The sequence below is a fragment of the Opisthocomus hoazin genome, chromosome 6, assembly GCF_030867145.1.
Source record: "Opisthocomus hoazin isolate bOpiHoa1 chromosome 6, bOpiHoa1.hap1, whole genome shotgun sequence".
Classification (NCBI taxonomy): domain Eukaryota; kingdom Metazoa; phylum Chordata; class Aves; order Opisthocomiformes; family Opisthocomidae; genus Opisthocomus; species Opisthocomus hoazin.
The window spans coordinates 18,096,822-18,123,927 of NC_134419.1; the positions used below are offsets into that span (position 1 = coordinate 18,096,822).

The window sequence follows — 27,106 nt, forward strand, 5'->3', positions numbered from 1 at the left end:
AATTCCTTTTGAAATCTTCACCACACAGAGAGCGTAGTAAGGCAGAGTGTTGAAGACGAGAGCTTTCAAGAGATAGTAGAATATGTAAAGTACAGGCATGGACAAGTGCCTTGTAAAGGTAAGTACCCCCTCTACTGACCTTAAGATGATATCTTCCCAACAGACTAGAAATATAGCATGTACATGTGTGTGATTACACACACTGCATGGGTGTATATGCATGCACTGATACATTCACAAAAAAGCAAAAGATGAATGCCAATCATTAATATGACAATATTTTCTCTCTAGAGATGTATCAATATTGGTTTATTTCTAAGGTCTACAACTAATTTCAACTCTGGGTCATATAAGCTTCATTTAATAGCACACCCATTTACCAAATATGTCATACTACATCACCAAGAAAAAGTGTTGAGCTGCTTTCTAAATCAGTTCCTTTTGCCAAGCGTATTTTGGACAATGCCACCTGCCCAAGGAATTATTTCTGCTAAGCTGTGTCTTAAAGCCGTGTTGGCTGTGGTGCTGCTTCCACTCTTCAGTAAAATCAATGGATACCCTTGACTTCAGTGACAACAGGGTAAGGTTTCATGCTATAAAAATATAATGCCCACAATATTTGTCAAAGCAACTTCATTCTGAGATCCTCTGACACCATGAGGAAAACCCAATTACCGGCTCACTTTTTAAAACTGAACTGTGGTTTAAGACCAAGTGCTAAATCAAAATCAGTCACACACAGCCTAGGATTTAAATATATATTTTTAAGGGACAGTTAAAGAGCTGTTTAGGCACCACATCCACCAGCTAATTCATATTTAAAATGTCTGATGCAATCTGAAGTATGTAGTATATTTGCATCTCAGAATGCAATGTTTGTTGGGACATCTGAGGCAGTTCATTGTCAGAAATATATAACCCACAATAGTCCAGCACTCAGCAAGTCCAATATGCTCAGAGAAGCCTGTTTAAAGCTCAAATAACCTTACATAGCATGGAACTGGGTGGTACAGAAACACACTTTGTATTAAGGTCCACTAGTTAAAATTCAACTGTTCATATCTGGTGAGATGGAGTTGAAAGTCATCTTGGTAATACAGACAAGGCCTCAGAACTGCTGTATGAAGGACAGTTAGACTAAAATGAGAGAAATATGCATGTTTAAGACAGTCCAGGAAGGTGAAGAGATGGAACACGCCAAAAGAGAAAAGGTAATCGCTCAGAAGTTGCATAAGCTTGGGTTCTCTTTGTATTGCCTTAAATGCTCCTGGAACTGCCCTGTGCTAGTAAATTCTTTTCTGAAATGCCAGCTGCTCATTTCAAATTTTAGTTGCATAACTTTTTAAACTTCTAGAATTCTTAAATAATTAGAAAATGCAGTGTCTGAAGAACACAAGACTAGTCAAGGCATGAAAATGAGTGTACAGCAGCACAAAGTCATTTTTGAACAAAAACATTATTGTATACAAATTTAGGTATCAGTTATAATGAGAGTTACTACTTTCATGAATGTTAGATTGCTAAAGGATATTTGAATGCCAGCTTTTAAAGATGAGGATTTTTATCAAATTCATACTTAGGAGACTCCAGTGGCAGACAATTTGAAATATTTCTATATCAGCAATAGCATAATGTAATGAGAAAGAGCTGACAACTTGTGAAATCAACATCATCATCTGTTCTGGTATGGGTCAAATTTAAGTGATTCCTGCTATTTCTGCCACTTACCTCAGCCATTCCCTTTTATCACACCTTATATTTGTGTTGATCCCCAGGTAGGTCACTGGAAGCTTTTTTTGTTGACAGGAAATCCAGGTACTGAGGTCAGCCCTTCAACATTGACATGTACGACTAGCAGGTAGGATTAATCTAAAACTATCCTGTAGTTCTCTTAACTTCTAAAGCAATTGCTTCATTCCCACTAGCAGCACCTTTGTACACAAGTACAGTAAGTGTTAAGCCTCACAAACCATGAAAACTTGAGATAACAGTGGCTGTACATCAAGGCCCATCAGGTGGTGGATATCAAACTGCTGTTCTCAGTGCTGTGGGCTCCATATATTAGCACTCAGAATAGTTGAATCAGCACACAAGTCCATTTCTTGAAAGGTATTAATCTTTTTAAAGGTGAAGAATTAATAACACAGAGAGAGAGAAAGGGTGAGAGAAATACAATCTGTTACAGGACTGGGAGAGTGCAAATGAAGATTAGAGCTGTAGTTAGCTGTCACAAGAGATTGCAGTCTCTGGTGCACAGACCCTCTCAACTCACTGGCATTTGTCACTCTCCAGCATTCTAGCTTAAACTACATTTAAAATAATTTTCAGACAGTGCAGTTGTTCATAACCTGTGTATAAGAGAATATGAGCATGGCAGGAGGACAGAAGTAATGAAAAGCGGGGGGTAGCTTCTTTATTGATTAACATGTATTCCTTGCAGAAGAAATAGGCAGAGGGGAGCAAAGCAGTATGGATTTTCTAGCTTGTATTCAACTACAAGATGGAAATAACTGCAAGTGCAGAACTATCTGCAAAATTTCAGAGACTCAGCGGGGCTTTTAAAATAATTTGTGTTTCACTAATCCCAGTCTTCTACCCGATGTGTTTTAGAAAAGGCAAATGAGGATCAGGAATGCGTCTACAGAAGTGATGCAAGCTGGTCAGATATGTCCTAATAAGGTGAGCAGCCGTGCTAAACCCTCCTGGGACTGGAGCTGAAGGGACAGCAACTGGAACCTCCTCCATTTCCTGCTATTTCCCTCCGCTACTGCAATCAACCCATAGAGCAGGATGGAGCCATTTTGGGTTTAGGATTGTGCCAGACTGCACAGACTGAGGACTGGAGGCTTGTGCTGGCACCAGCACATCCACTGACAGAGGAATGGTGGTGCTGGATCTAAGGGATGGGTTCTCAACACCCAGTGCCACACCGTGCAGTAACAGATTTCTTAAGGTTTCCGCTGCCAGTAGAGCTGCAGTAGAAAGATGTATAGAACTTCCTTTTCACAGCAAGTACCCAGCCACAGTGAAATGACAGATGACTTCAAAGAAACAGCCTTCAGTCAGACTAGTTCATGCCAAATCCCATAAGGATCACTTTTGGGAGTGATTTTCCCTATGCTATGAGGACTCACTGCAACTACATATTTTTATCTTTACTAATACATGTTATTGACACACATATGTACATGTGGATATTGACCCTTCTTGTTCATTGTTTTACCTAATCTGGTTTACAACTTCAAGGATAACCTGTGGTAAGAGAGCCCATATGTTTTTCGGTGATGAGGAAAAACTATTGCTACAGTTATGTCCTATCTTTTACCGTAATTTTATATTCCTTTATTCTTGCCATAGGCAGGAAGCTTCAATGGTGCACCTGACGGAATTGCTCTAAACCCCTTTGTTTTCATCTGCCTATGTTGCCAGTTGCCAAAGTGTCCAATAAACAGGCCTAACTCTTTTCAATCTCCTTCAAGCTCAATGGGAGAACTTATGTGGAAGAGTTTGCAAGACTGAAGTCTAAATATTTTATTTTAGTCTTGCAAATTAATTTATGAGCACTGACATAGCATAATATAATTGAAGATTTTTTGTTATTTTTTCAGGAAAAAACATGAAAAAATCTGGTTAGAATATAGCACAGTAACTACATTGTACAGTAGCCTTCAACTAAACTGTGGCCCAAAACACTGTACAAAGTTCTATAAAACAATGGTTTAAATTACCTAGCACAGTTACAAAGACATTATACAATTAATAAATTAAAGTACTTGATCACAAATCCCACAAGAGAGAAATTAACAAGCATAAGCAAGGCTGAAAGATGCATTTTAAAATGGATGTGAGAGGAGATGAAGAATCCACGAAGCAGACACCAAAGAAGGTTGGTCCATGCTGGCAAAGCACAGAAGAGTCTTGTGATGAGGAGCTGTGGTTAAGCACAGAAAAGCTCTTGAGAAAGAGGTTGGGAGCAGTAACAAAGGAGCTGGTGCTCCACTGTCTTGTTGCTCATCCTGTCAATTTACCCCAAGGAAATGGGATGAAGTACAGCCAGACTAGACTGGTGGTATTTACAGCAGTTGATTTTACTCAGATTTAAAAAAAGAGCTGGTAGACATGGAAAAAGTAGCAGAGCAGGTTGATTGGATCTGAGAGGACCATGGAGACCAAAGCTGCAGGAGTGGCAAAGGCAAATGAAGACGGAGGATTTAATGAGATGGTACAGAGGACATAGCTCTTTTGCACCTGGCATATACATATTCAGAAGGAACAAAACCAGAATTACTGGAGCATGTGTGCTATAGAGGTGACATTGAGAGGCAACGTGAAAGGTGATACAAACCTGGTCTTTTACAATGAGGTGAACTGGCTGCAGGCAATCACTTGTCTCAGACTATGCATGCCCTAATAACAAAAGTCTTTTACTAGGGACTCTGAACTAGCTTTCAAAGAACTGGGACAAAAATTAAAGTCAACTGCAACAAATAGCTTAATTACACTATGTTTGTGAACCCAAGTACATTTCTCTACTGCTTTCCAAGTTAGCTTATTGCTGAGAGGCAAACCAAACAAGAGAAAGTCTGAAGCATAAAGCAAAGTGATCTCTGAACTAGGTGCTTTACAAAGCCTACAAACAAGCTCCAGCCTCCTCCTTAGGCAAGGATAAGGGATCAGGTAACAAAAGTCTGCAATGAGCTCCAGGTATAGACACCAGCACCTTTCTGGAAGTCTGACATAGTCTGGTCAGTACTATATTGACATCAGCTCTACTGATGCAGACAACACTGTGACACTGACACCAAAAGGATTTTAAGAACTCCGATTTATTTCCCTGCAATTTTGTGACACATATCTTTGGCATGGGGGTAATGATGGTTGGGATTAGCACTGTCTTCCCACACCTGCTACAAAGAGAAATCACTGCTCTAGCAACAAGTATCTCTTTTAACAGTAAAGGCCTCCTTCGCTTTCTAACTGCCAACCTCTCATCTCACTCATCCCTCCTTCATCTGAAACAGACCAAAGCCTGCGCCAACTGCCACTGATCTATGGGTGACTAATTTACAAAGTACAAAGTGGAATGCAGATTCACCATGGTTTAAGAGAAAATAGTACCTGAATACGAAGTCACGTTAATAGATGCAGACTAAAAGAGTGCAAACAGAATTTGTAACCATGCTGCACAGTTCCTTGTGACAAGATACTACCAGTTAATGCTTTGCAGTAAGCCACAGTGACCCTTTGCTCAGTGTAACAACAAAAGTCTGCCACAAAGGTATCAGACCAGTCTTTGCCCCAGCTCTCCTCATTCAACATCATATGCTGAAAACATTTTCCAGACAGGGCACCCTGTCTTTAAAGCTAGGATAAAAGCAGAAAGAGAAAACGGGAGGCGGAAAGATAGGACTTCAACCCAGTTCAGTCTAATTTTTAAATGCAGTCAGTGTTTTTTCAGTCTAGATGCCTGCTTACTTATTCAACTCAAATTCATTCTTAGGGGGATCTTGTCAATAAAGTCAAATCAGGCTCTCTGTGAGCGGTGAGGTTTTTGAGGGTCTTTTTTGAGGGCTTCATTAAAAGCAGACAGTTTCTCTAACCTTTTAGCAGAACCTGTTATCTGATGACGTGAATTAAAGTCTCTCAAATGACTAATAATCATATCAAGGCTGCCATGTCAGCTTGTAGATTTGAATAAGAGGGTCTGAAAACATTTGCATGCCTCAATGTACCACTGCTAAGAAGCTAATGTGATAGTGCTGTCATAAAGCACTGGAAAGACATGACTTAATGTAATCTGTCATGTCATATGCTAATCTTCAGCCATTACTTGAGTGCTGTAAGTAAGTAGAAAGCATTTGGGAGAAATCCTTTTCAATTTCTCTGAGTACCACTTCTGCTGCTGGTCAGCTCAAATGGGTTTTCTGCATTTAATGCAGAGCTCAAGTCAAGTTGGTTTAGGTCACACTTAATTAACCAGCACATTGATGGGCTGGGCTGGTACAGCACTACGGAAAATGGGTAATCTTGATACCACCTAACAAGTAAATATTTCATACACTGAAGGAAAAAAAAGACTTTCTCAGTCCTTGATAAGAATGTGTCCTTTCACAAAAACATTGACTTTTTAGAAAGACACTGTTTTCTGTGCCTCACTTACTTTGCTTCTAAGCGTGAAGACAATTTAAACAAAGATGATTATACATACTTAAAGACATTTCCATTTGTAAGTGCAAACTTTTAAAGTACCTGATCTGGACTTGCCATTTAAATGACAATAGACAGGAGGCAGATTTAAATGCGATGTACTTCTTAATAAGAACAGAGAAAACGATCAAAGGGAAAATTTCACTTTACTTATTTGTTTTAGGAAAAAGGCACCAACATTTTTTTTAATATATAGCAGGTAGTAGTGGGAGAAATTCTTACAAAGCTAAGTACAGCACGTGGGATGGAAAATGAAACATACTAGTGAGAATGACAGAAATTTCAGGACAATTTTAGCAAAGTGTGAAGGGATTTTGAGTCGACACTTGAAGGTTATTTTAATAATAGCTACAGCCTATTCAAATAAAAGCTTAAGAACCCTGTGCCTTTTAAAGCTATGAGGATGTTCAGCAGGGCTCAGCAGTTTGCTACCTGCCCCAGCTAAACTTGAAGGCTTTGTGCTCAAGGATTGCAGATCATTTAGATTAGCACTGCCATAAAGAAATGTGGGAACATTACACCCACACCAAGAATAAGAACACTTTCCTGATTCTGTTTTCTTGGTGGTCACACTGGAATCAAATTCTGCAAAATTCAGACATTTCATAGATATCCAGGAAACAGAGATAGACAATCTTTACAGTATTAGGTCATTACTTTAATTCTCTTGCCGATGCTGGATTGTTCTCCATAGTATGTTCTGAAGTGCTTCATCCAGTCTAAATTTAAAATTACTCATTTTAATAGGGCTTTGACCATTCCCAAAGGGAAAATGTAAAGTATTCTTACCCTCCAGCAGGAAGTGTGGCTGTTCCCTCTTCAGAGCTAAGCCCCCACCCTGCCTTGCCGCAGCACAGGGAAACCTGTTCTAATTTCAAGCCTCAGTTACCGTTGCTACTAAAACACTTCAGGGTTTCTGATCAAGAAAGTCTTCCTCTTCTGGAGGAATAGAGAGACACAAAACATGCTGTCAGCTCTGTATGGGACCAGTAATCCTTCAGTCCTTAAATACTGGGCTGTTTAACTGTGTTCTCAAGCTAAAGACCTCCTTCCCATTCAATGGGTTTAATCCTTCGAACATTGGTCTTTTAGAGACTTTTTTCTAAAGTTCCGCATCTGTTGATGACACTACTGCAATGAAATAAAGTCCTCTCTCTTCTTCTGCATCACAGAGGTATGACTGCAGGTCCTCCTCCCATTCCCACTAGAAGTACCAACAGGAAAGGCAAGGACGTAGGGCAGATGCAACCCCAGGACTTCAAGGCTTCACCAGTTCATCGGTGTAGTAAAGTGAAGTCCTGGCTCTTGGTGATCTGTCCAACCTTATGGACAACAGTTTTAAAGAGACAGTTTCCCTGATTATTGAAAGTCATGTCTATAGTCTAACAGATGTCACTACAACGAAGCTTCCCCAGATAGTCAGCCAGAATATGTCAACCAGCCAACCTATTTATATTTCTTTTACTCTTTCCTCATATAGAATATTCATCATTCCAAATTCTTAATAATTTTTTTAGTGCTCTCTTAACTCCTTCCAAATTGTTGACTACCTTTGGATATAACAGTGTCCAGAATTATGTGTTAAGAAGCAGCTCCTCAGAGCTGCATCTGTAGAAAATAAGGCTGATGCATTTCATTGTCCCATACTGTATTTAAGGGGAAGCATGTTATTTTATTCACCAACAGATAGAGAGGGTCTATTTTCACATATGAACAGACAAGTAAGCTGGACTTCAACTGTATTGACTTGGTTGTCTCATACCAATCATTGCCAGGTAGCATGTTTTTCAGAGTATTTGCCTTTTACTGGAGACAACCATCTATTAAAACTCACATTGGGCTTTGTCTTTGTTGTATTAGCTTGAGCGATAACTCCAGTTTTGCATATAATTTGAGTTCCATCTGCACACAGCAGGCAAGCTTTGGTGGAGGACCTAAAACCTACTAATACAAACTAACATTTGCAGTGAGATGACTTAGCAGACATTTTAAAGCATAGGTGATACTCTCAGTCTATTCCCAAAGCATTATTTTCTTCTGAAGGCCGTCCCAAAGACTGCAGCTCAATATTTGGTTCACCCACTGAGGATACCATGAGGGGCCCTAGTGATGGTACTTGCCAACCAGGAGTGGTGTGCTAAAAGCACCTACTGATTTCACTTGTGGCAAGATATAGCCAGCTATCAGGAAGAAGCATTTTCAGTTATTGCCATCTGAGTTGGCAGGCTATGACTCAGAATGTCTGTGAGCATGATTACACATACTCAGTTATACAAACAAAGCAAACAAGGTCTAAGCTAGTTCAAAATTACTATTTATTAGTCTACAGAGTGATATTTATCAAGTGTCACAAAAGCATGGATCATCAAAAAAGAATGTAAAGGCACCTATTATTGTAAAACCAACTTACAATTGGTTTCTTTAGTTTGTAATACACTTTTAAATGTATCCTAAATTTTTCATGGTTTATGGTCAATAGACTATCAGAAATCAGTTGAAAGTGACAATATTAAACTATGAATGTTTGTGTGCGCCACTGCAGATGACTACCTGAAAGATATAAATCAATAATATAACAGATGGGAAAAAGAGAGATTATTTTTGCATGTAAATGGAATGACTTAAACTAGTACAAATCAGAAATCAAGACTGTTCAGCAAAAGGTTTTCTGAAGGTTATCAAATTTATATTTATTAGTGATTTCTTCTTGTCATTCGGGGGAACATTAAGACTGGAAAAATACAAAAGTGAGATCCTCCATATCGCTTCCTCTCATACCAGTAGGATCTTACTCTTCAGAAATATGATGCAGTGGTACCAAAAGGAGACAAAGTTTATAGACATGCTAAGTAAACTAAGATTCAGAAATAATAAACAACACAGATTATTAACAGACTGACTGCACAAAAAAGCAATTAAAAGCAGAGGGAAGAACGCAACTGTTTAAAGCTTCCTCAGCCCCTCTTAAACTGATTTCCTCAGCCTGACTTTTTCAAAGTCATTTATGGCTTGATCTGTCTGGATGAGAGTGACCAGAGTGGAACGGAACTTATGGGCTAGCTTTGTAGGACTGTGACATCTGGATGAGAAAGACAGATTTGAGGATCCCTTTGTATCCATTTGCCAGTTGTTAGGTAATTTGCTTATGAGATTTCTCACACTCTGTTAATATCAAATACTAGTAAAAGAACAGTGGCTTACATTTTCACTGAAATATGGTCAGATTTTTTTGATATAACACAAGAAATCAATACTCAATATTCTCCAGGTCTCACAGCATAAAAATCTTTCAAAGTAGGAATGAGAAGAGCTGTTTCCTGATTTGGGAAACCTAACATTTACCATATCAGATTAATCAGAAATCCATGCACACAAAGGAAGCCTTCCCACCAGTACCACTATTTTCCTCAGTAAACTAGACATGTTGGGTATTTGTACGACTTCATAGCTGTAGTTTTCTGGTCTTTAGACACATCTGCTAGTGTCATTAGGCACAACACTGGGGTGGGTCCCCCATTTTCTTTGGCCCAAGTTTTGACCTCCCCTAAAAAGATGTATTAAAGCCAGCAGGCACCAATTTAGCTCCTCGCTTTTCCATAAGCAACAGGGCCAATGGCAAATAGTCAAAATATTCCCTTAGAAGCTTGAAGTGGCATTAATATGAGCTTGGGATTTTACCAGGTCTATGAGTACAGAATTCAGAGTTTTCTACCATAACACTACACATATGAATGTTCTGAAGCTTCTATTACCTGCAGGCTTTTTTAAAAACAGAAGAATGTTTGATTTGGATGGTTGCATTAAATTAGGGGATATTAATGGATTATACCCACAGCCTCAAAAGTAATTGCAAGTTGTCTACAAGTGACTACTTCTATATGAAGGCCAAAATTATCAAAGTAAACCACCAACAGTAATTCACGAGCATTGAACATGTGCTCCCTGTTTATCTTTCTAGGTCAGTGACTCCAGTCTAGGCAGAAACTTCATTATTTCTCAAATACAATAGACAGCAGTTAGAATTTGGAAACAGCTTTATTTACAAATGACTGTTCTGTTTTGGGGCAATTGTTGCAGCACGGCCACCCTAGAGACATATACACACTCATACCCAGGCCTAAAATGGGTGTATTTGGAAGATGGCAAGAAAAAAGGCACACTGGAAGTTCCTTTGGAATCCTATTGTACAGGAAACTAGAGGGCTTCAGATTTTCTTTAGTACAGATTCTTTCACGAGCACATCATCCCCAAACCAAAGCTACAGTATACATTTATAAATGCATGTATATATACGTGCATGTACAAACATAGAACTGGCATATATTGGATTTACTGTATAATGCTACAAAAATAGACTGCAAAGGGAAATATTAAAAACAAAATATTAACAAAAACTGAATTTAAGAAAAACGTTCACCTGAACCTCTTATGGTCTGAAGCATCATAATGTGAATTGCCATTCAGCAGTGCCAATCTAACTACCAACACCATGATGGTTGACCAACAAGATAATAACCAACAAGAAACCTAAAAAATGCAGTTGAGTAGAACATATCTGTTCCAAAGTCTGAAGAAAATTAACTAAATAAATATCTAGAGAGAGCTCTTGTTTGTGCATAGAGCTTCAAGTGAGATTAATGCACCTTAAAGCCTTTGCAAATAGCTAACAGGGCAGTTCTGCCCTCGCAGGTGCATTTGTGTTCGAGTGCTGTAACCAGTAACGGATTCTGCTCGGTTGTTCACCACAAAATACTGTACCTCCTATTAACTGTAACTGGACACACACATATTTGGATCTGATGCCTAATGTTAGACACTCAAGTTTGTACAGGCTTGCCAAAACAACTATACCATGCATCTGCACATAGCCTACAAATTGCTCTAACATCTTCTATGCAAACAGTTATAAAGCTGAAGCTGCCTCAGAGGTAATAAAGCATTTGCACCAGCCTTCCCTGACTGGGAGTACATCTATCCACAATACTTCTACAACAAGCAATGGCTTTGCAGACTTCTTTTTTTAATATGAATTAATCTGTTCAGTCCAATTTAAAAAAAAACCCAAACAAAACAAACCTGTTTTTCTCCTCCTCTTCTTCTTTTTGTGTCTTCTTTTTTATTTTGTATTTTGCAGTAGCTATGCATAATGTAGGTGAGACAATACCTGTATCAACAAAGAAAGTCATTCTGGATATGAATATTCAAATGCTAATGCACAGTATATTTATTTGCAGAGTAGCTGTAGCTTGAGTACTCTGGGCATCTTCAAACACAGTTACATCTCTAGGATGATGTCTCATATAATAAGGTAAACTTCCCAGTTTAAGAAATAGAACAGGATATGAACAAGACCTCTAATTATTTGCATCACTGTTGCTTCCATAACTTTGTAAAACTATCCAATTCCTTGCCTGGGAAGCTGATACTTTGAAGAAAGTAGCAGAAGTGTGGGTTGTGTTATTTACTTCAATGTTTTGAAATTTCAACATTGACATTGACCTCTGACAAAGAATCAGGAGAGCCGAAGAGCAGCTGTAACAGTGAGAATGCACTAATAGATCTGAAAGTAAAAGCTCAACTAGTTGAAAAAACCAACCCGTCATATCATCAGAGCAGTTCCAAGAACACAGAGATGCCGAAAGTAAACAACAGAAGATTTGGGTATCTGGAAAGAACTACCTGAAGAGTGGAAATTCAATAGAAACACCTCCTGCAAGAAAAGAGGGGCATAATAGTCATTCCCAGGAAGTTCATGATTTCGTAAGACAGGCCTCTTGTCTGGATCCTGTTTTCAGACAAGATGACAGAACAGAAATCAAGTTCTAAGTATGCAGTGGCATCAAATTGGAAGAAATAAATTATGAGGAACAACACAATGAGATACAGAAGCCATCTGATCTTTTAAAAATCCAACTTAATAGATATTAAATGTAATTTGACAGAAGTATTCACCCATGAAGGAAACAAAACCTACAAAATTATAAAATACTGTAGTCTGTTGATCAAGGAAAGATTACTTAGAAAATATATTATACTGAAATGATTGCTGGTAGAAAGAGAGAGTGGTTTGTCAGAAGGAAAGCAGACAGGCATTCTCATGTGAATTTAGCAGTCTCCAACCACATGGCTATGGTTAGGATGTAACAATCTAAATCCCATTTTGTTTTAGGTATGAAATGTGATCTCTTGTGTTTCTCAGATGTCAGGGTCTCTACTAACTGAGCCAAAGTCAACTTCTTGGACGGTGAAACAACGTTTGTAAAGGATTTTAGTCTTCCAAATAGCTGTTACTGAAGGGCTGTTGAGATTGCTGAGCTTTGAGTCCAACTTTATCTGCACAGAAGACTTGGAAAAGGATTAGTCCACACACAAGGACCAGGCACCTACATATCACAGAATCACAGAATAGTTTGGGTTGGAAGGGACCTTTATAGAGCATCTGGTCCAACCACCCTGCAATGAGCAGAGACATCTTCAACTAGATCTGGCTGCTCAGAGCCCCGTCCAACCTGGCCTTGAATGTTTCCAGGGATGGGGCATTGACTGCCTCGTTGGGCAACCTGTGCCAGTGTTTCACCACCCTCATTGTAAAAAATTTCTTCCTTATATCCAGTCTACATCTACCCTCCCTTAGTTTAAAGCCATTACTCCTTGTCCTATCACAACAGGCCCCGCTAAAAAGTCTGTCCCCATCTTTCTTATAAGCCCCCTTTAAGTACTGAGAGGCCACAACAAGGTCTCCCTGGAGTTTTCTCTTGTCCAGGCTGAACAGCCCCAACTCTCTCAGCCTTTCCTCATAGGAGTGGTGTTCCAGCCCTCTGATCATTTTTGTGGCATCCTCTGGACCCACTCCAACAGGTCCACATCTTTCCTGTGCTGAGGGCTCCAGAGCTGGATGCAGGACTCCAGGTGGGGTCTCACCAAGGTGGGGCAGAGGGGCAGAATCCCCTCCCTCAACCTGCGGGCCACGCTGCTTGTGATGCAGCCCAGGATATGGTTGGCCTTCTGGTATGCGAGCGCACACTGGTGGCTCATGTCCAGCTTTTCAGCCACCAGTACCCCCAAGTCCTTCTCCTCAGGGCTGCTCTCAATCCCTTCATTCTCCAGCCTGTATCGATACCAGGGGTTGCCCCAATCCAGGTGCAGAAGACCCTGCACTTGGCCTTGTTGAACGTCATGAGGTTCACATTGGCCCACTTCTTGAGCTTGTCCAGCTCCCTCTGGATGGGAGGTGTTGTCTGCAAACTTGCTGAGGGTGCACTCGATCCTGCCCTCTAGGTTGTTGATGAAGATATTACACAGTACTGGTCCCAGTACGGACCCCTAAGGGACACCACTTGCCACTGATCTCCATGTGGACATCAAGCTGTTGACCACTACCCTCTGGATGCAACCAATTTAGAGAGAAGGATGTTGTGGGGGACCATGTCAAAGGCCTTACAGGAGTCCAGAGAGATCACATCCATAGCTCTTCCCATGTCCACTGATGTAGTCACGTCACCACAGAAGGCCACTAGGTTGGTCAGGCAGGAGTTGCCCTTGGTGAAGCCACGCTGGCTGTGTTGAATCACCTCCCTGGCCTCCATGTGCCTTAGCATAGCTTCTAGGAGGATCTGTTCCATGATCTTCCCAGGCACACAGGTGAGGCTGACAGGTCGGTAGTTCCCAGGGTCCTCCTTTCTACCCTTTTTAAAAATGGGTGCAATGTTTCCCTTCTTCCAGTCTCCGGGGACTTTATCTGACTGCCATGATTTTTCACATATCGTGGAGAGTGGCTTGGCAACTACATCAGTCAATTCCCTCAGAATTCTTGGATGCATCTCACCAGGTCCCGTAGACTTCTGTATATTCAGGTTCCTCAGGTGGTAATGAACCTGATCTTCTCTTGCAGTGGGAGGGGCTTTACCCCTCTGGCCCCCATCTTGCAGTCCATCCCCTCAAGAGGTGTGAGAAGAGAGGTTGCCAGTGAAGAAGGAGGCAAAAATTTTGTTGAGTATCTCGGCCTTTTCCTCGTCCGTTGTTATCAGTTTGCCAGTCTTGCTCATCATGGGCGTTACACTTTCTTTGACCTTCCTTTTCTGGCTGACATACCTGGAGAAGCCCTTCTTATTACTCTTTGCATCCCTTGCCAAGTTCAGCTCCATCCACACCTTGGCCTTCCTGACCCCGTCCCTGCACAACCAGGCAGCGTCCCTATAACTCTTCCCAGGATACCTGGCCCTGCTTCCACTGCCTGTGCAGTTCCCTCTTGCTCTTTAGTTTGACCAGCAGGTCTTGACTGAGCCATGCCGGTTTCTTCCCTTCCTTGCCTGACTTCTTACACCTGGAGATCGACAGCTCTTGTGCTCCATGGAAAGGCTCCTTAAAGCTTGGCCAGCTCTGTTCTGCTCCCTTGTCCCTCTGGGCCGTTTCCCAGGAGGTCCTATATTGACTAAACCCTTGACGAGCTGAAATTTTGCTTCCCTAAAGTTTAGGGTCCTGACCTTACTCTTAGTCTGACCCACATCCCTCAGCACTGCAACCTCCACCAGTGCGTGCTCACTGCATCCCAGGATGCCTCTAATCTTGACGTCACTTCTGAGCTCACTTGCGTTGGTGACCAAAAGGTCCAATATTGCATCCTTTGTGGAGGGCTGTCTATTACCTGGCTTAAGAAGTTATCCTCAATGCATTCTAGGAGTCTCCTGGATTGCCTACAGCTCACCGTGCTACTTTTCCAGCAGCTGTCGGAGTGGCTGAAGTCCCCCAGCAGGATGAGAGACTGTGAGCGCGATGCCTTCTGTAGCTGGAGTAAGAATACTTTGTCAATAAGCTCCCCTTTATCAGGCAGCCTGTAGTAGACACCAACAACAAGGTTCCCGTTGTTGCCTCGGCCTCTAATTCTTACCCATAAGTTTCAATCTGTTCATGGCTATTCTACGCATATATACTGGAAGCATCATACAGTCAGGACTTTCTCCATCCCTAAAAATATCACTGGAATTCACAGCTATTACCACCACTGTATCAGCTTTCCACATTAAGTTTTTCTGTTTTGAGTGCCATGTGATCACCTGCACAGAAGGCAGGATGAGTTTATTCTAGCCAAAAATCTATAAATAAAGTGTATTTTGATTAATATGGACCAAAACTATAAAAAAAAAAAAAGACCACAACAATTAGAACACAGAACTCAAACCTTAGAAAGTTAATACAGAGAGGAGAAAAAGCAATTATTCTATCAAAATGTCAAACAGATGCAAACTATTATGAAGCATGGCTTCACTACTCAACACACAAAGGACAATATTAAAGAATGTAATGAAGTGTTTCCCAGATCCTCAGCTCTTAAAGAGATGATCCATCACTTCGATAAAAATTCCAATATTACACCGAGCATAAATGATCATATTAAATTTCTAAAGAGAAACTGAAATCTTAACTGAGGGTGTAGTAAGACACTGGCTGATTGTACTAGCAGTATAGTTACTATCATAATGCTAAAAAAGCTCAGGTACAAGTCTGAAAGACTGAACCCAGCCAGAAAACAGTAAGTACAACAGAGAATATCATATCAAAGTTTAGGGACAGATTTCTAATGATGAAATTAAAAAAGTATGAAATAAAATGATTAAATATATTAGAGGTAGACCACCAGACTTTCCAGCCCCTAAATAGATCTGAAAATATAATCTACCAGTGCTTTTGAAAATTTTATCCCAAAGCTTTCTACCAAAATATCTCAATACAAAGAATGCAGACCATACATCTCCAGCCTTATGGCTATCAGTTCTACAGCTAGGTAGTTTCCCTTCAGTCCTAGAACCTGTAATGTATTAAATAACCATGATCTACAGATTTTTCAAAATTTTTAATTAATGATGATGTCTTAGTTTGGGGTGCAAATACTCAAGACAGAAAGTGTAAAAACATGCAGCAGGCCAAAAAATATTGTCTTGAATAGTAAACAGAAGAAAACTAGTATAATCAGGATGAAGTTGGAAATGTAGGGACTGTGGATGATGGAAGTGAGGTAGTTGAAACTGAGAAAAAGAGCAAATGAGAGTAGTCTAAATGGGGTGTTGAATGACTTAACCACTTATTTCCTTGCTTTTTGTTTGTGTTGACATACAGGAAGTCTAGCAATCTTAACCAGAAGCTGATAAAAATCTGAGTGTGTGACTAGGCAGACAGAGAAGTAGACAAATACGAGCGTAATATACATTATCACAGTCATAAATAATATCAGCTAAGAAACTAGAACAGTAGTAACAGTGTGTAATACAACACACAGAGCTGAATGGAAGTGAAAAAATAAATAAGACTTCTGTGATTTTAGCTCAACAGGTGGCAGTAGGACTTACAGGCTTGTTTAAAAGTAGTTCAAGATACCTTGTATATCTTTATATATGAATCATTCTGTTAGTAAGAAAAGACACACAGCAAAAGTTTGAGACATGGGGAGTGGCCCACCTCAGCTGAAAGAGACAAGGAGAGTTGGGAGACAATCGTTGCAGAAGGACAAAGGAATGTGTTTTAGGCATGACTGACATCAGGTCTCTTGAGCTTTAGAGAAACCCAAGAAAAGGTATCATTGTTCAAAAGAGTAAATGACAACATGGAAAACAGGTAAGCGGACTATGCATACAATATTCCATCTACAACAAACCATCAGAGCACATGGGAATTGCAACAGTGAATAGAAGCCATTCAGAAAGGCTCCAAAAGCACCTACCATATACATATATATTTTTAAGTGATAAGGCACCTAATGTTTCCAATATGACAAGTTCTTTACAACAACATCCTAAGCCAACACAAGGTACATACTTTTTGATCTTCGTCTAAATATGCAAAGCATATTCCAATGAATCCTATATACCATTCTGCATGGTTAAAGAACTGTTGCAAAGAACCACCATGCAATGCTTAGGAAACCAGCCTCAATGGCAGGCTGTGCTACAGTATCATCTCTTTCGCTCTTCTGATCAGTTCTGTTCCTGTCATTGCTGCTCTCAGAACACATATTGCTCTGAATGCTCTAATTTGATACTCTTTGCTGGTCTGAAGTGATCAACATCTGGGTATTCTTTGTTCAACTGTCTGACAAAAAAAAAAAAATCTAAGAGGCTTTTTTTCCCCCCCTATAAAAAAAATGAAATTTCATGACTGCTAGGAAAGGCAAGTATGGCAGTAGATAAGTCTCTTTATCAACTGGAGGTGTTTTTAAAAGGGGGGAAATAGCAGAGTGGAGGGTAATCACACTGTGATGTCTAAAAAAAGAGGACAGGCAAATTCCCTATACCATGAAGAAATAGGTGGGCTCCTCTTGAGGTTGACTTAGGGGAATTCTTTGAACAATTTTGAAGTGCTTTCTTTGTCTTTCTTGCCCCACTTTTTTTTTTTTTTTCCAGGGTGGTGGTGGGAAGGGGTTGGGTTAAGTTTCCCAACTAGACCTTGCAATTGCAGACCTAAAGAAAAATCACTGTTAGTTCTTTCTTCCTGTGAATTGGACCACAAAGCTCGATTTTCTATTTGTTTAAAAGGAAGGATCCAAGTCCTGGAAGATGTTGAGTGCTCTCGACTTGATAACTTCATAGATCAGAAAATCATTTGGCAGCGGTACAGATGCAATTATTTTTGGATTACTTAGTCTGACATCTCTCTGTCTCTCTTAGGCAGACTTTTCCTCTCCCAGTCTGTTCTACTCACCTTACCATCTCCATACAATTTCTTTTTGCCTTTCTCTTCTGAACTCCACATCCATAAGTGTAACAGCCCCCAGGTTCCTTCCTTCCCACGACAGCTGGGAAATAATGGGGGAGTTCTGTAGGGGTGAGTTTTCTTCACATGGAGTCCATAGTATTAATAACCAGTAAGGCTAAATGGTATCAAGACAGTGACAAAGAGCGTTCAAGAGACCCTTCTAGTCAGTCTAACACAGCCAACTCCTCTTCCCTGCCAGGACACGGCCAGAAGTCACTTCACTGTATCACTTCTGTCATTCTTCTGTAACACTATGGTAGAACTTCCTCCCAAACAGCACACACTTTGAAAATGCTTTTTTTTAGAGGCTGAATTCATATTTCTAAAGAAAATAATAGATTTTCATACCGCATTTTGAACTGTAAAATATTATAATTTTAAAAATCTATATTACATTCTATCATGATACAATTCACAATTAGACAAGTGACACATCAGGAGCTTAACGAAAAATTGTTAAGGTAAGAGTTTGGTTGAAGACCGTATTTCAACAGGTACATTTCAAATTTATAATGCAATTAGAATTAAACCCACCCTTAGACTTGGGTAGCTGAATACTTAAAGTTTAAAAAGAAAACTGTGCCAGAAAACTGTACTGCTATAGTAGCTTATTTCAGACTTCCCTATCTCTATGATATAGAGTGTATGAATTATACAATAGCCAAAATTTAAAGGTATAATAGCAAAAAAACCCCTTCAAACAAGTTGAGAAGTCTTTCAGCCAGTATGCATGATTGTCTACATAAATTAATCAATGAACAGAATAAAGAATACCATTAACATTTTTTCTTCATTTATCTTCATTTTCTAAGCAGTTCAGTTAAAAAAAAAATAGTGCTGTTTCTTATTCATTGCCTGAGTTTCATATGTTAAACAAAGACAGACCAACCTTAAGCCTTTTGATAAATATGATGCTGTGGTAACTGCAGCATTCACTTTGTATCCCATTTCTCCAAGTTCCTGTCAGCCAGATGTCACTTGCAATGCAAACACTAGAAAAATATGAAATAATAATTTCATACATCATCTATGCGAGCACGAGCCAGTCAAACATTCAATACAAATTCAAACTGCTACTACACATAAAGCAAATATCATCTAAATAATATTTAGAATGATTGAAAGGCTTTTGATTTGGAAGTGTATTCTCTTAAGCTAAGTGGTCCCCAAGACCATCTAGAAAATTCAATTGTTTCATTTTAAAATGTTTTCTGCCCAAAATTATATCAAATCCTAATGTCTCAGTAAAAACACATGGGATTGGATTGCTGACTGGGCGCCTGATGTCAAAGAGGAATCTAATTTTCCAATGGCACTTCCTCATACTGTCTCACCAAAACACAAAATTGATAAAATTTTAATGGATAATTTTCAGAGCAGGACATTAGCCATTGTGCTGGGAAACAGTGCAGTAGAATACCATGTAGCATCAGAAAGGCAACGTATCAGAAGACAGTTTGAATAAATGTTAATATACAGCACACACCTTACATTTTGCATTTTTCTCTTGCAAGCAGAAACACAAATCAGAAGGTAAGTTTTGCACTAACAGGCACACCTCTCTTCCCCTTCTTTTTCAGGGCATTTTTTACAAATGATCTCTTAAAAATATAGATGCAATGCATTACTTAAAAGGGCATAGTATTCATCTTTTACTGGGGTGACACAGTCACAGTCCTCTTCTGATTGAAAACAATTGTGAAAGTCATACTGACTTCAATGACTACACCACTAAACACTTCATATAAGAAAATGTTTTTGTTAAGTAACTCTACAGCAAAGATTGTAGGGACGCAATAAATGAAATAGCACCCTTCTGGATCTCCTGATGGGGCCAGGTACTGCAGGCATCGAATACAACAGCAAAAATCATGACAGAACAGAAGATGAAAAGGACTAAATTCTACTCCTGATGGCAAAGAAGTCATGCTAGGTAGAAAGGTACTCATTAACTCTATTATGTTATCACTCAGTAATGATGCAAAACGTGTATGGCAATGTGCTATTTAAAATGCGTTCTTCTCTGAAGAATTTTCCTTTCAGTTAAGTTAGGTCATTAATCATGTAAAATTTGAGATTTATTTAGAAAATCCAAGTGGACACGTGAAAATAAAAAGTGAAGTAAGATTTTACTAACCTTTGTAATTTACTTTGAATTTATAATGGAAGTGTAACACAGTGGAATATATGGTGAATGACTGACCCAGCTTCCCAGCAACCATTTAATGTAATTTACTACTAGCTGGGTTTTGACATCTGTGTGTATGTATATATATTCAGTATATTCAGGTGATTGTTTATGCCGACACAAAAATGAAGAAGTGCATTTATGGTTAGGAGACCTATATCTGCTTTCATTATGACTTATGCATTTAAAAACTTTAATAAATATCTAAGTAAAACTTGCTGACCATTAAAAAGACCACAACAAAGGATATCAGTGATGAAAGTGGAGAGGTTTAATCATCTGGGGAAAAAAAGGCCTGTCCACACCACATGCCAAGTCTTCCACAGGTTAGGATTTTTTCTTTCATAGTGATGTGAAAAACATCACTGAAGTCCTCAAACGGTCTATGGACTAGGGCTGGTCATGTAGCCAAAGGCACCTCTGCAGCTACAGCTTCCTTTCAGAAATTCTTAGTTTTTATTTCACTGCTCAGAGGCCAGAGCTATTCTGAAGAAGAAATGAATATTTTTTTAAGTTCTTCGTGGCTCACTGCATGCTCTCTTCTGGTCAGCCGTGGTAGGAGACTTCTCTTGATTTAGTCAACAAGATGCTTTTGGCACAGTGCAAAAGCCATGCTAGAGCTTGATAAGATATAGCTTCCCCAAACCCCAACTATGAGTGGAACATAACCAACCTATAACTGCCTATCCCATGGGCCAATCAGTTAGTTATGCCCTTTCCCAATGCTTCTGTAATTTCTGCAACAGTCTGCCAGATAGCCACATCTAGTCCATCCTCCACACCAGTCACCTTTGTTCCTCCTGCAACTCAGAGTTCCCTTCCTAGTATTAAAAACAAGGCCGGGAGAGGGAACAGAAGGCTGAGCTGGATTATATTTCTTCAGTGTGTGCGAGTAGGAGAAACAAGACCCCTCCCTGAACACACATCTCTTTCTGCTCCTTCTCTCCTCTTTCCCACTCCATTCTCTGCAATCGTTAGGGAGTGTCCGTTCTCTCTATTCTTCACAGGCAGCAGAGAAGAGCTCTGGTTCAACTGGGAAAGGTATCCACTGCAGGAAAGAAAGCATTTCCAGAGAGAACTGAAATTCTCAGAGGATTGGCAAGGTCTGTATTGTCTTGATTTGGCTGCTCACAGTAATGAAATCTAAACAGCCTTTTATTAACAAGACTTTTCACACCTCCTCTGCTCTCAGCAGCTGAGCTCAGCACAGAAAGACAGACTATAATGCAGTAACTTTGAGAAGCTTTCTGTGCCTCTCTTAAATGGAGCATGCATTGGTTACCTAACTGTGCATGAGTACAATACAGCACAGGCGTCAGCTTACGCCAAAACTCTGTTACTGGAGGAAATAGCAAAACTGACAGATTTGTCATCCAAAAGTCATAATGACCTAAGAATGAAGAGGAGTGAAATGGCCAGTTCCCCCATAGACTTTGCTCTGCATCCTGGCTGATCTGCACTGATAGCCCTTGGTAGTTCAAGGGCTCAGAAGAGCTCTTTAATTATCAAATTGACTTATGAGTCTGCTTCCAGCTTTGCAAACACCACTGAACTTTTATTTTCACCAGAAAAATGCACACTGAAAACACATCATAGCTGCCAACACCTTTCTTCCTCATTTCTAGAGAAAAGTGAAGTCTGAGACTTGTAGTTTTATCCTTACAGTCTGCCCCTTCTCCTCCTCAAAAGGATTTCACTTCTCTCAGTGCCAGCTGAACCTCTCTTTTCTGGTTCTCTCCTTGTAAGACTTTGAACTTTCTAAGCAAGTGGATTAGATGGATATCTATCTGTCGAAGAGTGCAAGACTTTGTGGGCCATAATCAGAATGCCTAATACAAGGTGGGTAGATGCTGGAGCTGATGGAGAGAAGCAGGCACAGCAGAATTGCTACAGAGGCTGTTGGCAGTTTGAACAACTGGTGCATCTGTGCAACCTAACTACATATGTTGACTCTACTCAAACAATACACCCATTTGTATAACTCGCCAGTGGTTTCCTATAGCAGGCACTTCATCAAATAAAATCCTAAATTATTACAGTAAGTTCTTCACACAAGGAAGAAGGAGCCCTGCATGCAGAAATACACTGTGTTGGTTTCCGCAAGCTGGACCCACTACAGGGAGAAATTATACCATAAATGCCGCTTTGCAATATTTAACCTTGAAAATGTGCAATTGGACATTGGTTGGTCTTACATGTCTGTATTCTCTTTGCTTAAAGGTTGTTTAGATACACATCTGCATGTGTATGCAAGACAAAATACTTGTTAATTAACTGCTGGTTCCATTGTACTTTCAGGAAGGAAAGGAAGGAAAAGGCTATGTAAGTGCTAAGTGTTATTAACATCATCCCCTTCTATTTTTCTATTTCAGCTTTTAAGTGAATATAGTGCTTGTGAAAGTTGCTGGACTGACAGCCCTGGAGACTGAAGTCTAAAGTGCAGCACACCTGCTGAGCCAAACAAAACTAAAATGTACAAAAGCTTCTCACCAAATTTTAAATACATGCTTCATTTAGTTATTGTTACTTGGCTGGGTGTAATACTAATACCAAAAGTTTTGCTGCTCCCATTTATTTGTTCTAAACATCAGTTCAAGCTCTTTCTTTATTTTCTACTTTCAAAAATTATTTCTTGCTTACGTGCAACACTCCAGAGACTGCCTCCCTGCCTTCAAAATCCTACATTACAATGGAACGCTGTTGAAGCATAACTTCATGCTACTGCAGTCAGGTACAATGCTGCGTCCTGGCATTCACTTAGCACATCACAGAAAAGTACATTAGCTAATCTCACACAGTTTTAGTACCGATCACACTAAGTGCTTGGCTGCAGAAATGCTAGTCTATATTATAATCTAAATCTGAAGCTAGGAGACTTCCGATGGAAGATCTGCTCCTTTAGTTAGGAATACTAGTGTTTGTTTGAAGACTAAGTCAATACTTAAACAACAATTCAACATTTTCTGAGTAACGGGGCAGTTTGTTTTGTTTTAAACACTCTAGATTTCCAGGAGTACACTTTTAACCACTGAAGTGGATATGTCTTTTTTTTTAAACTTACTTTTTAAAAATAATTTTTGGTACACCTAAAGACAAATCTTACCTTCTGAGAAGTCTCTCTTTGAACAAATACATTCAGCTCGCTTGCAAAGTTTCCCCATGATTTCAGCTAGGGCACCACCCCTTCCAGGAGACTGCCATTCCTGCTTTCTTGTAAACAGGTTCTCTGAATTACATAAACATTTACTGGCTATAGGTTTCACACTCTCTTTTTATCTACTGTCTGCTTGCCTCTAGATGGGACTTTCAGATTTGATAGGACCGATCCCCACTGTACTCACATGAGCACATGAGATGCAGAACACCTGCAGTGTGTAGAGCCTGCTATTAACAGCTGTTGTTTCAGATGCTTCCAGAACATTCCTTCACTTGTCTTGACAGGTCCCGAAAAGCAAATTTGGTGCCTGGGTCATCTCCAGTCCTGAGTAACTTCAAGACCTAGCACTTACAGAAAGCCATTCCTTAGCATTTCCAGTTACTTTTCAGTTCAAGAATTTTCTCAGGGTTTCTTGTCAGGGCAGGCTGGTCTTTTATGATTTTCAGCCTGCAACGCTGCTCCTTTCTATTTCATCTTGACTTAATGTCATTAGTCTTCTTTCACAGAAACCGGAGCATTCTTTTCCTAATTTATCTAGATGGTACCCTGACAGCTGCTCCCTTGATCAAGACTTTGCCATTTATGTCTATTACCCCGTTAATCATTTTCTGAAATGAGATTTGAAGTGAAAAAGAATTAAATCAAGTCTGACTGCTTTCAGATTTCTTCAATTCTTTCTGAGATTCCGGATGCTTACTCAGGACAGGCCCCTTGGAGACACTGTGTTTTCTCTGCTTTACTAGACAGGCTGTTAGGACTATTTTCCTATACTGGAGGGTCAAAGCAGGTTTTACCATTGGTGAAACTAAGCAGAGGTTTACAGGATGCAGCTATGCCACTCAGACACCTTGCTGTTCGATAGTTCTCCCCCAAAGTATCCATCTTTTTCTATTTCCGGTTATACATTTAAAAAATTGAATCTGGAGGCAAAGTGATCACATGATAATTTTTCTTGTCTTTCCTTCTTGAAAAACAGAACTCTCTATTATGCAAAATGTCTACATTGAACTCCAGGTTCCCAGCTGTCCTCTTTCCTTCAGATATTGATTTTCTATCACTTCATACTTGGATAGAAGAAGGTAAAAGACTAATGATTCATTGGAAAGTGATATTAAAAAAATCCCTTTTATAAATGTGGTCTACACCTTAAGTTTATATGCCTCATGTTTCATGAGATCTGATTCCGAATGAAAATCTCCAGCTTGTACAATGCTGCAGGATCTCTTCTCAGCAAGATGATCCACCTCACACAGGTCAGACTTTTCTCTGCTGCCAGAAGATTTTTGCAAGTTAAATTCTTAGTCCCTATGTCCGAGGTGTGTGTGACCTGGTCCCTAAAAGTCTAAACGTCCAACTGTGCCTAACATCTCTATTTCTCTGACCAGTGGAAGTCACTACACTGAGAGTAAAGCTCTTTCATGAAGGACATGAAGCTTTCATCAACCTGAGATGATAAAATGAACGACCCCAAGGGAATAAAAAAAATACCACAATATTTAGCACCTTCCACCTCAATGAGAGGTACATTTCTTTATGACTTTGCTGGCATAAACATGGACATAATATGAGCCTGAACTTACTTAAACAAGCAGTGTTATTGACCCTCTTCTCCCAGCTTGGGGAAAAATATGAAGAAAAATGACATGATAGGTGTGCAGTCACATTATTTGGTTCAAGGCCAGAAGGTGCTGAGGTTTACAGTGCTCAATATGTTATAGAAATGTGTGCGCGCGTGTGTGTACAAAATAGTTGTAAGACTACATACAGAACAGGGTAAAAAAACCGAACCAAACAAAACTAAACAAACCTCCTACATTAGGACTTTTGTAACATCTCATATGACAGACCTGCATTTGTGGTTAAGCCAGAAATGATCATTCAGCTTTGTCAAACCCCACTGATTTTTAAGAGAAATAGGTTTACAGTCTGCTAAATTCAAGGGAAATCATCATCCTGTTTCTTGCAGTACAAATGGCTGCATTTAAAGCATGTTCTTGCTATTAAGTCTAAAGCATTACAAGACCAAGATGTTCTGTATCTCATCTCAAATTTTCAAACAATCCAATATCCAGGCTATATACAGATATATTCTTGCAGTTCAATCTCTTAAAAATCAATCAATATTAATGTGTCTGCCTTAAACTTTTAAGGTCATTGTCTCCCTTCTGACATCTTTAACTACATCAATATCACATTATATCATTATAGACTCATGAAGCAATGTACTTTTACATTTTTGCAAGATAATGTCTCTTTTGTGTTTCAGTTTTTATCATAATATAAATCTTGAAATGCAATTTGCATATCTTTTGTTTAGCGAAGGACACCCCCATTTAAGACTTTGTCATTTTAATACATAGACTTAAAAGTGGATGACTTCTTAAAGGAAATGCACCAAAATATTCCAATTTATTCTTCAACTGAAGCGGCTGCTGCATCAGTAAATTAGTAAATTCCCTTAACAATACACTTGGTAACAATTACGGTCTGCCTGCCTTGGGCTTGCTTGACAGTAGGGCTGCAATCTGTTGAGAAGTCCATTCATGGATTTTAAAGGGCTATTTATAGGTTTTTATTTTAAACACTGCAAAACACCTCTTTGCTCTTCACCCCTTTCTCCACCTCTTCTGTCTTTCCTGCCCTCTGTTCATCTTTCTTTCCACCGTGCTAAAGAGCACCGGTATAGTTCCAACACTGAACCGTCTCTGCACCAGCAGCCACATCACAGCAAAAGGCTTTCAGGCACATTCAATTTTGAGGCAAGTTTGGCCCATTTTTAATGCCGAGGTGCTCAAGCAGAGAGAAGGCAGGACACTTATGGAGAGGAATGGACAGAAATGAACAGGATCAGTCAAGAAATTCAAAAGCAGCCATGAAGGAAACAAAATCAAGACGATGAATGGGAAAGGGATGCTAGGAACCCCAGCTCTGGATAGACGGATATTTCATGAATTCCTTCAATAAATAGGGAATCTCTAGGGAAATTCAACACCTGGCAATCTTAGTGGATAGTGGTGCTGCAAAGAAAGCATAATGTTCACCCCTCCAGTAAATTCAAGCAATTAAACCCCCTTTAAAACAAGGACCTCTTAGGCTTTCTTCCCAGTAAACTCACAGTGAAAAGCAACTTTAATAAATGTTATAAATCTCACCTCTGAGCCAACAGGAAATTCAAATGTTTGCATGTGCAGGAGCCAGGGAGCTGCTGAAACAAAAGGTAAATGTGTATATTAGAATAGGTTATGCCTATACTCCGACTGGACAGCAGTAGCAGCATGAGGCCCACAGACATGACAGGTTTTTGAAAGCATCCTTTCTGGTGCCATCTCTGACCATTTCTGTTTGAGTTACACCGGAGTTCTCCTTTCCTTGGGAGTGGACAAATCTGTCTGGTGATGAGTTTGCTGGCTTGATTAATTCAGGATTACTTCTTATCACGCAACATTATTGGAAAGCAGTTTTGAGTTTTGATGTTTTAGACATAGAACTGAATAAAGAAATAGCAACAAATATCTGTGGTTTGTAAAATGAAAAGATCAAAGAAAAGAGACTGCAGAAAAATTTCGATCAACACCCTGACAAGGGGTGTTATTTTTAATAAACAGTAAGAATTTTAGGTCATTATGAAGTATGAGATGAAGTCTCAGCTGTGTTTCTAATTTCCTTTCATGCCTTTACTGCTGTTATATAAAGCTCTGTAGTGACGAAAAACGTTTATTGAAAAAATCTGAGCGCACCGTTTAGGATTACGTTACTTCATCTGCACAGAGCCTGCCCAGCCAATGAGAAATATTTCTTTCTCCACCCTC

At 39.6% G+C, this 27,106-nt stretch overlaps 1 long non-coding RNA gene across 1 annotated transcript in view; it reads right to left on the reverse strand.

Moving 5' to 3' along the window:
* The window catches only part of LOC142361691 (uncharacterized), a 240,624-nt gene extending 214,121 nt beyond the window's left edge, over positions 1-26,503 (reverse strand). The window contains exons 1-3 of the long non-coding RNA XR_012764336.1: positions 26,450-26,503; positions 18,842-18,944; positions 11,284-11,371 (exon numbers count right to left, since the gene is read on the reverse strand). This is a non-coding gene — a long non-coding RNA (uncharacterized LOC142361691). The remainder of the gene's footprint in view (positions 1-11,283; positions 11,372-18,841; positions 18,945-26,449) is intronic.
* Positions 26,504-27,106: the final 603 nt, after the last annotated feature.